General features: G+C 35.2%; 1 long non-coding RNA gene across 1 annotated transcript; it reads left to right on the top strand.

Moving 5' to 3' along the window:
* The first annotated feature begins 466 nt into the window (after window positions 1-466).
* LOC116273759 lies at window positions 467-7,420 on the top strand. The gene is made up of 3 exons (XR_004182139.1): window positions 467-1,059; window positions 1,436-1,510; window positions 6,123-7,420. It is a non-coding gene; the product is annotated as an uncharacterized LOC116273759 (long non-coding RNA).
* The last annotated feature ends 2,178 nt before the right edge of the window (window positions 7,421-9,598 follow it).

The following is a 9,598-nucleotide window of genomic DNA, read 5'->3' as shown; positions in this document are numbered from 1 at the left end:
AAAATATTTACTATCTGGCACTTTACTGAAAGTTTGCTGACCCCTGCATAAGAATATATCCAAGTAAGACTTCTGTGTTGAAAGCATTCTGTTAACATAAGAAATTAGAATCTACCAAATGTGTTGCTATATTTTATTATGAAGAAAATCAGCCATAAAAGGAAAATAAGTATATTTTGAAGAAAAAATAAACCGAAAATGAAGAAAATACAATCAGAAGATAATAAAATTAAAGGCTACAGAATACCTCTCTCCTCTTGCATCTGTGTTCTAGAAATGCATAAATGGAGAAACACTGCCCACCTTAAGGCAACAAAATACTTTCTAAAAATGATTCCTTATGTTACAGTAGGTAACAGACAAGAGCAGAGCAGAAAAGAGTTCCCACCACAGACACACACACATGTGCACACACACACACACCAGGAATGTCACGTGACCATCAGGTGATGGTCAGATGGTTGTTAACTGTCTCTCTAAAATAATAATAGATATGCAGCCCACACCAGGGAAAGGCAGTCTCCCAATAAACAGAAGCACCTGAAACTGGTAATCAACAGCTTCCCAATAAGATCTCAAGAGTTGGGCAAGTGGGCTCAAGTATGCTCATTAGGAGGCAAAATAACAGGTATATGGCCTCCAAGGGACATTTGGTAAGAGAACCCCTCAAGTGAGCATGTGTACAACACCAGTAAGCACACCGTGCATGAAACCCTCCCAAGTGCTGGCAGGCCACTGCATATGCGAACAGCCCATGGCAAGGGAAGAATCAGGGGAGAAGGGATGCAGGACCCTGGAATCATGGCACCATATGAAACCCTAAGTCAAAGATCAAACTATGCACTTGATCTCTCAAGTCACCCACTTGGTCTTCTTCCAAGTCTTCTTTATTTCCTTTCATTGCTGCTGTAAAGCTTTTTAATAAACTTTCACTCCTGCTCTAAGGTTTGCCTCAGTCTCTCTTTTTGCCTTCTGTCTCCGCGGTTGAATTCGTTCTTCTGAGGAGGCAAGATTGAGGTTGCTGCAGACCCGTATAGATTCACTGCTGGTAACACTTAGGTTTGTATAACACCTGTAACTTTTCAGAGCTCTCTCATGATAGGATTTAATGTCTTCTAGCTGTATTATAGCAGTAACTCACGTTTTTTATTGTTTCGCACTATGAAACTCAATTGTGTGTATATTCTTTTTATCTTTCATGATGACAGTTATTCTGCTCTGCCAAGAGATTTAGTTGAAAATCAAGAATTTCCTTGGATGCAATACTTGCCTCAAGTTTTTTTGGTGGGGAGGGGGGCTGGGGTAGGTGCTTAAAGCTGAAAGGTACCGGAGCAATCTTGAAGTCCTCTTTGTTTCTTAAATTTTATAACCCGATGATGTGGTTTTGGAAAAAATAATCTCCGTATACACCAATTTTTTTTTTTTTTTTTGGCAGATGCTGAATATAGTGTGAATATAAACGTTATTCCAAAGATCTCAAGACCTGATGGGGACCATAATTTCAAACGTCGTAAGTTTGATTATTGAGAAGATGGTTTCTAATGGCATGTTCTGGAATTCTATTTAAGACCATTGTTACTAATCATGTTGACCTATGATAAAGATCCAAAGGCATATTAATTTGACTTAAATGAGTTGACGTAGAGAGAAATACCCAATAATTAGAATCCAAAAGATTCTCATTAGGATGGACAGACTAGTAGACTGAATTGTTGATATTAATTGAGATAAATATCATATTATGCACTTGGATCTAACCTATAAGAAGATCAAGGTGTGACTTAACAACAATACATATGGAGAACGATTCAAGACTCTAGTTGATTGCTAGGTCACTGTGTGTCCATAGCATAATGAGATTGCAAAAATGTTTGTAATCTTAGGCTATGACAATTTTGGTCAAGTAAGGTAATGACTCCTCTCTCTATTCTGTGACAGCGTGGTCGCATTCTAGATAATACACTTTAAGAAGAGTATAGAAGATCAGGAATAGCAAATGGGTTTTATGTCTTCTGTTAATTCTGATTGATTTTTTTGTGGTTGCCCAGGAAAAAAAAAAATGGGTTGAAAAGGATCCTGTAATCTTATTCAAAATGGCCCATGGGAAATGGTGCCAGGTATGTCGGTGGCAAGGAGGTAATAAACTATTGGTTATATATATTCAGGATTGGGCTAGGAAAGGGACTGTAACAGCATTGGCAGAAGAGACAGCTCTCTCATCTTCTGCACACTTTAATTTTTCTCATTAGTGGTCAGCACCTGTTAAAATTTTCATATGCCTCTCAACAATGCCATCTCCTGCAACAGAGGTAGGCAAACTATGGCTGGCAGGTCAAATCTGGCCCACTATTTTTATTTTAAGTTTAAATGGTAAAAATGACTATTCAACTTTTGGTGAGAACAGTTGCTGAAATTTGCCTCTTGGCCCACAGAGCCTTAAATATTTAATACCTAGATCTTTACAAAAAAAGGTTCATTCTAATGCCCCTGTCTTAGAGCCATAGTTGTTCCAGATAATGTTCCACAGGACAGCATCCAATGTTCAGTGAAATGTTAATTGTTCTATACAGAAATAAGTTTGGTAAATTCAAGCTTTTAAAATACAATAATATATATTTTATATATATATATTGCTATTAGACTAGCTAGATCTTTTAATATACTAATGTGCATTGTGAATCATCAAGAAGTAATGTAGAGTATGTAGTAATTTCTGGTTATTTAACCATATTTAGCCCTTTTAAAAATATCTAATAAATGGCCTGTTAGAATGGTGTTCCACAGAATGCATTTGAGATATTGCTGGGATATATACAAAATAACAGTATATTAAAAACAGCTAAATTTAGCAAGAACATACAGTAAGTACTCACTTAACACTGATAAGTTCTTAGAGTCTGCAATTAGAAGCAATATGACGATAAGAGAACCAACTTTCCCTCAGACTAATTGATATAAACAAGAGTTACGCTCCTTCAGCATATTTCCAGTCACAAAAGCATCGCTAAACTTCTAAATAAAGAACCAGAATGTTTCTCATATTAAACATCTTTACACACATTGAAGAAAGATTAATAAAGACAAGTAAGATAATTATTTACCCGCTTATGCCAATCGAGGGTCTGGGTGGTCCGAGCCTGTCCCCACAGATCAGGGTGCAGAGTGGGAACCCGCCCTGGGCAGGACACCATCCAGCCGCAAGGTGCACTCACACACACTCGTGCCCACTCATATGGAGACCGTACAGGCATGCCAATTCACCCGATGTGAACATCTCTGAGATGTGGGAGGAAACCAGAGCATCCAGAAAAAACTCACATAAACACAGGGAAAACATGCAGAGTCCAAACATTGGCCCCACTGGCAATCTATTTTTTTTCTCATCATCATTATAAATAAATAATGTTGAACGAAATGACATTATTCAAGGACCTGCTGTACTATGTGGAGGTATTGTGCTCAGCACTTTACATAAATCATGGCACTTAATGTTACTGACATCTTAGTACTTCTAGCTCTTCTCTCTTTTCAGATGCAAAAACTGAGGCTTAGACTGGATGGTAAATTTACCCCAGATCACAAAGCAAGCAAGTGGAGAAGCCAAATTTGAGCTTATACTATATTGACACTCAACTGATTCTCTAGACTTAACTCAGACCAGTAAATGAAAGCAGAACAAAATTTGGTTGATAGGAAAGAAAACTACAGGGGAAAATGTGTACAGAAGAATGACGATCTTTTACAAATTTCCTTTCCTTCCAATTTTAGATTAGAAAATAAAGGGAAAAGAAGTCAACTAATCACAACCCCTCAATGATGCCCTAAGAATAGTTCTAGGGTGTTTCCTGTAAAAAAAAAAAAAAGTATTATTATTATTATTATTTCCTTTTGTTTTGTTTGAGACAGTCTCGCTCTGTCGCCCAGGCTGGAGTGCAGTGGCGTGATCTTGGCTCACTGCTTTCTCCACCTCCAGGCTTCAAGCGATACTCCGGCCTCAGTCACATGAATAGCTGGGATTACAGGTGCGTGCCACCACGCCCAGCTAATTTTTGTATTTTTAGTAGAGACGGGATTTCATTGGTCAGGCTGGTATCCATCTCCTGACCTCGTGATCCGCCTGCCTTGGCCTCCCAAAGTGCTGGGATTATAGGAGTGAGCCGCTGCGCCCGGCCAATTGTTATTTTTAAAATTTTTTATTTCCATAAATTTTTGGGGAATAGGTGGTATTTGGTGACATGAGTAAGTACTTTAGTTTGTGATTTGTGAGATTTTGGTGCACCCATCACAGGATCTTTTCTTCATTAATATGCATTTATTTGTGTTTGTAACAACACCAGATCCATCACAATAATATCATTATATAACTACTTTTAATTTATACATGATGTTAAGAAGCATCATGTTAATAAATATTCTTTGGAAAAAATTTCTGATGGCTCTGTATTATTCCACCATATAGATGTTCCATGGTGTGCTTAAACATTCCATGGTGTGCCTACATGGAATCTCAGGTTGGTTTTAGTATTTTATTATAATAAATTCCACTTACTAGAGCAACTTCATACATAGATCTTTGTCCACATCTCTGATTATTTCTTGAGAATAAGATTCCTAGAAGTGGAATATCAACATTTTTCATAAACATGTCCAAATACGTTTTAAGAATTATTATACAAATTAACACATCTGCCAACAGTCTATGCAAGTACTTTTCTCACTTCACCTTCACCCTTAACCAGAAACATCAATATTTCAATGTTGTTTTATTTTTAGGTGTAAACTGTATCTCATAATTGTCATAATTTACATATCTTCAATTATTAGTGACATGAGTACACTATGAAAAATAATGGTTGAAAGGGACAAGAACACATGCAGATAATAAAATAAGAATTGACTCTTATGGCATGTTTGTTTGTTTGTTTTTCTTGAGACAAGGTCTTGCTCTGTTACCCAGATTAGAGTGTGGAGGTGTGATCACAGCCCACTGCCACCTCCACCTCCTGGGCTCAAGGAATCCTCCCACCTTAGCCTCTCAGGTAGATGGACTACAGGCACATGCCACCATGCCTAGCTAATCTTTGTATATTTTTGGTAGAGATGGGGTTTCACCATGTTGCCCAGGTTGGTCTCAAACTCCTGGGTTCAGGCAATCTGCCCGACTTGGCCTCCCAAAGTGCTTGTGGTATTTTTTAATTTAATTTTAATTATACATTTTTTTCCATACTAATACTATGGTAGAAAAATGAGACCCGTGATACATGCTTTAAAATTATTTTCAATTCTGTCATATTCTCCACAATTCTGCTGTTATTTCCTCAACTCATTTATGTTTTCAACTAACAGGTAACAATTTTCTAGCCTTGCCGCTATACCCTACTCAAGTATATCAGGATATTAAGTTGGAATATCATTGTTTAATTAGAATTCTAGGATATTATACATTCTCATATAAATGTTAATAACTTTTATTTCTTCATCTGTGAAGCATTTTTTCTTCGTCTTTGCTTGTTTTCCTATTGGAGATTTCCACTAGAGTTTGTTTGTTTTTCTTTTTTTTTTTTTTTGCTAATTTGTAAGTCTTTCATACATAAAGAAGATTAACCCTCTATCCACATATGTTGCAAGTTTTGTTCCCAACATGTCAGTTTGCACTTCAATGGTGCTTGTGCTTTTTTTCTCCCACAGATTGATTTTTTAAATGTTTTACATTCGCCAAATACTAGTCTGTTTCTACATGAAAAGAAGTGTATTTGTGTTATTTTTCAATACTTTTATATTTAAAATGTCTTTAATATGTTAAAATTATTGAAATGTTCACCTCTGTTTCATCTACATTGTTGTGTGTTCATTTTTTAAAACTTTAACTCAACACACCTGGAATTACGGAATTTATTCTGCTATAATGTATGAGGATTCAGTTTGCGAGAATTTTATGTGTGTTGATGTCACTATGTCCGGCCTTCATATTTTCTAGGTGGTTTTTGCTAATCTATCAGAATGCTATTTTACTTGTTTGTCTACTGTGTGGTTGACCACTTTGCTTTGCTCATATGTTACTTCAAATAGTTTTTAGTTGACTCTATCTTCTGCAAAATTTTACTTTTTCTCTTATTTTCTAGTGGTTACTTCATTTATTTTAACTTCTGTTCTTATACTGGTTGGAGAATCCAGATAATGCTAAATAAGAATGGTAAGTGGATCTTTTTCTTTTGAATCTAATATGAATTGATACGTTTCTGTGCGTCAGTATTAAGAATTATATTGGATGTTGGTTTGAGATTGACCAGTATGTTAATAAATTAAACTTCTACTTCACAGTTTGCTAAGACTACTTTTTATCAGTAATTTATGTGTGGGGCTATCAAAATATTTTGAGCACCCATTGAGATGACCATGCATTTCTTTCCCCATTGACCTATCACAAACACATATTAATCAATTAAATAATATTAATCTCTCTTTTCCTAAAATAAAAACAACTTGGCTAGGGTAGATTTGTCTTCTATTATATTTTGGAATTAATTTTTTTATTATTTTTTCTGGAATGTCTTCCTATATTCATATGCGATACTAGTATACAATAACTTTTTAGTTGTTGTTATTTCTATGTCACTTTTAGTAAGGTTGTGTAACCACAATTTTTAAAGTTTTTTAATAGTCTATATAGTTCAGAATTTATCTTTTCCTTAAGAGTAGGATTACAACAATTATAACAACAAAAAGATGTCTACAAAACTTTCTCTTCCCAGTAAAGAAAGAAAGAAAAAAATAAAAACCCATAAATTGGTATTGGAGTTAGAGTGGTCAGTAATTCTTTCAAAATGTTTATATTTTTATAATTTATATGCTTATTGGTGTGTTCAATTTTTTACATCTCAACTCTTTGGTCATTTTTATACTCCTTAAAGGAGATATTTTATCAAGATGATATAATATTAGCATGGCAGTTTACCCTGTAATCTCTCATATTAAAAATAAATCTCTGTACATAAGTAATCTGTGTACCTAATAAATCTTATCCATTTTCATTTTTTATGTTAATTTTTTTCCTTTATAAATTTGCCTTTCATATATTTTCTATATTTTACTATATATTTGCTTTTTAAAAATCCTGGATTTATTTTAGTTTTTTATTTTTCTGGTTTCCTATTTTATTAATTAACACTTCTATTTGTCATTGTCCAGTTTTTGCTTTTCCAGGAATTTCTTTCTCCTCTTTTGCTGACTTCTTGAGTTGAATTTTGGCTTTTTCTTATATAATAATAAAATTTCCATGTGTTCAATTTGTTCATCAGTCTGTATTTACTGAGATCTCACAAAATGCTATAAATAACAATTTCATTTTTATTATCTCCAAAAATAGTTTATAATTAGCTGTTTGATTTTAGATTAATATCTGGGGAGAATTGTTCTTTAATATCCATTTTTTATAATGTTCATTAATTTCATTAATTAATTAATTTTTTTTTTTTTGAGATGGAGTCTCGCTCTGTTGCCCAGGGTGGAGTGCAGTGGTGTGATCTCAGCTCATTGCAACCTCCGCCTCCCTGGTTCAAGCAATTCTTCTGCCTCAGCCTCCCGAGTAGCTGGGACTACAGGCAGGTGCCACCACCCCCAGCTAATTTTTTGTGTTTTTAATAGAGACGGGGTTTCACTGTGTTACCCAGGATGGTCTCCATCTCCTGACCTTGTGATCTGCCTGCCTCAGTCTCCCAATGTGCTGGGATTACAGGCGTGAGCCACTGCACCCAGCCAATGTTCATTAATTTTTAATATTAATTTTACCTCATTCATCGTGATCAGAGACTGTGTTCTATATCACTTATAGCTTGGAAAATGTATTTAACATTATTTTCCAATGTATTTTTTACACTTTTGGAATACAGTTTATTAATGCTTGAAAAAAAGGGTGGATTTATGTAGCATATGCTCTTTGGTACATAGTTTTTAACTCAATATTACAAAGTGTTATTTAAATCCTTTTTTTACTTTTTTGTTTTCTGATTAATTGATCTCCCTGACTGATAGTAAGTAATGTGGGGGAACCTCCCACAAAACTACACAGCTGTTCATTTATATTTGTAGATCTAATTTGTTTTCTGTGGCCTTATAATGAGTTTATAGAGAGAATCCACTGAAGGTGGAAGAATTCTGATTGTAGATAACTCAAAAAAAATAGTTAAGAGATGGATTCTTATTTATCTGGTCAGCACAGCTCCTGTTTCTGATGTAAGATGCTATTGGTTGCAACTTTGTTCTTCCATCAGATTATTAGACCATGTAAGAAATTGTTTAGCAACTCACCCCTATCAAAGATAGAGTTACAGGGAATTCTACTTGGGCTTTGGGTAGCTTTGTCTTCATGTTTATCTTCTTTGGCTTTTTAAGGGGACTGTATTAGTCCATGCTCACACTGCTATAAATAAAAACCTGAGACTGGATAATTTATAAAGAAAAGAGGCTTAATTGGCCCATAGTTGTGCAGGCTGTACAGGAAGCATAGCAGCTTCTACTTTTGGGGAGGTCTCAGGAAACTTAAAATCATGGCAGAAGGTGAAGGAGAAACATACACATCACATTACATTACACCAGTTGGAGGAAGAGAAGGAGTAGGGAGGTGCCACACTTTTAAACAACCTGATCTCTTGTGAACTCTATCACAAGCATGGCACCAAAGGGATGATGCTAAACTATTCATAAAGGATCCACCCTCATGACCCAATCACCTCCCACCAGGCCCCACCTCCAACATTGGGAATTACAACTGAACATGAGATTTGGATAAGGACACAGAAGCAAACCATATCAGGGACTGGGGAGTGACTAGATGGAGCACATTTGTTTAACTCCCTTGTCAAACTGCATATTCCAACCATGTCTCACTGTAGTTTAAGCTTGTCTTAGAATACAAGTTTAGTTAGTCATGGTATCCAGGTAGATGGTTTTAAAACATTGTTGGCCATAAGAAAAGTTATTCAAATGCCATTCTAAGACAGAGCCATCATATAGAACAAACAGATGTGAAGCTGCTTGCTGGCCTAGAGGGCAAATAGAGAGGAGGGCAAAGGATTCAGGGCTGCAGAGAGGGAAGGTGGGGGGTAGTCTCCAGCACCATGGAGTCTCCATCTAATCAGTGGAAAAGGTGAGAAGATAAATGCTTCAGAGACTTTTGAAATTATAAAAAATGTATAAAGATATGAGGATAATTGAAATACATGAATTGTAACATTATAAAAATTTTTAAATAATAGTAAAAAAGTCACAACATTAAAATCTGGTACAATAATCACCAAAGGTGTGTATAAACCCCACTGAGTTTTAAATGGTAGCAGTAAATGAGTGGATACTCCATTATGAGAGTATCATAAACACAATTTACAATGTACTGGATCTAACTGCTTTAAACTGCGGTCCCTGATGAAATTTTAAAATTTGGGAGAATTTACATTATTTCAGATGGACTTCATTAAAACTTTTACATTGTACTATTTTAAATTTAGATCATTCAAGTTCTCATAAAATTAGATTATACAATATTAGATATTAACACTATGCATGTGTTTAGCTTTGATATAAATACCAAATTAGGGGAGAG

Source organism: Papio anubis, chromosome 2, assembly GCF_008728515.1.
Source record: "Papio anubis isolate 15944 chromosome 2, Panubis1.0, whole genome shotgun sequence".
Classification (NCBI taxonomy): Eukaryota; Metazoa; Chordata; class Mammalia; order Primates; family Cercopithecidae; genus Papio; species Papio anubis.
Note: the sequence above shows the minus strand (reverse complement) of the source record. Positions and strands in the feature narration are given on the sequence as shown.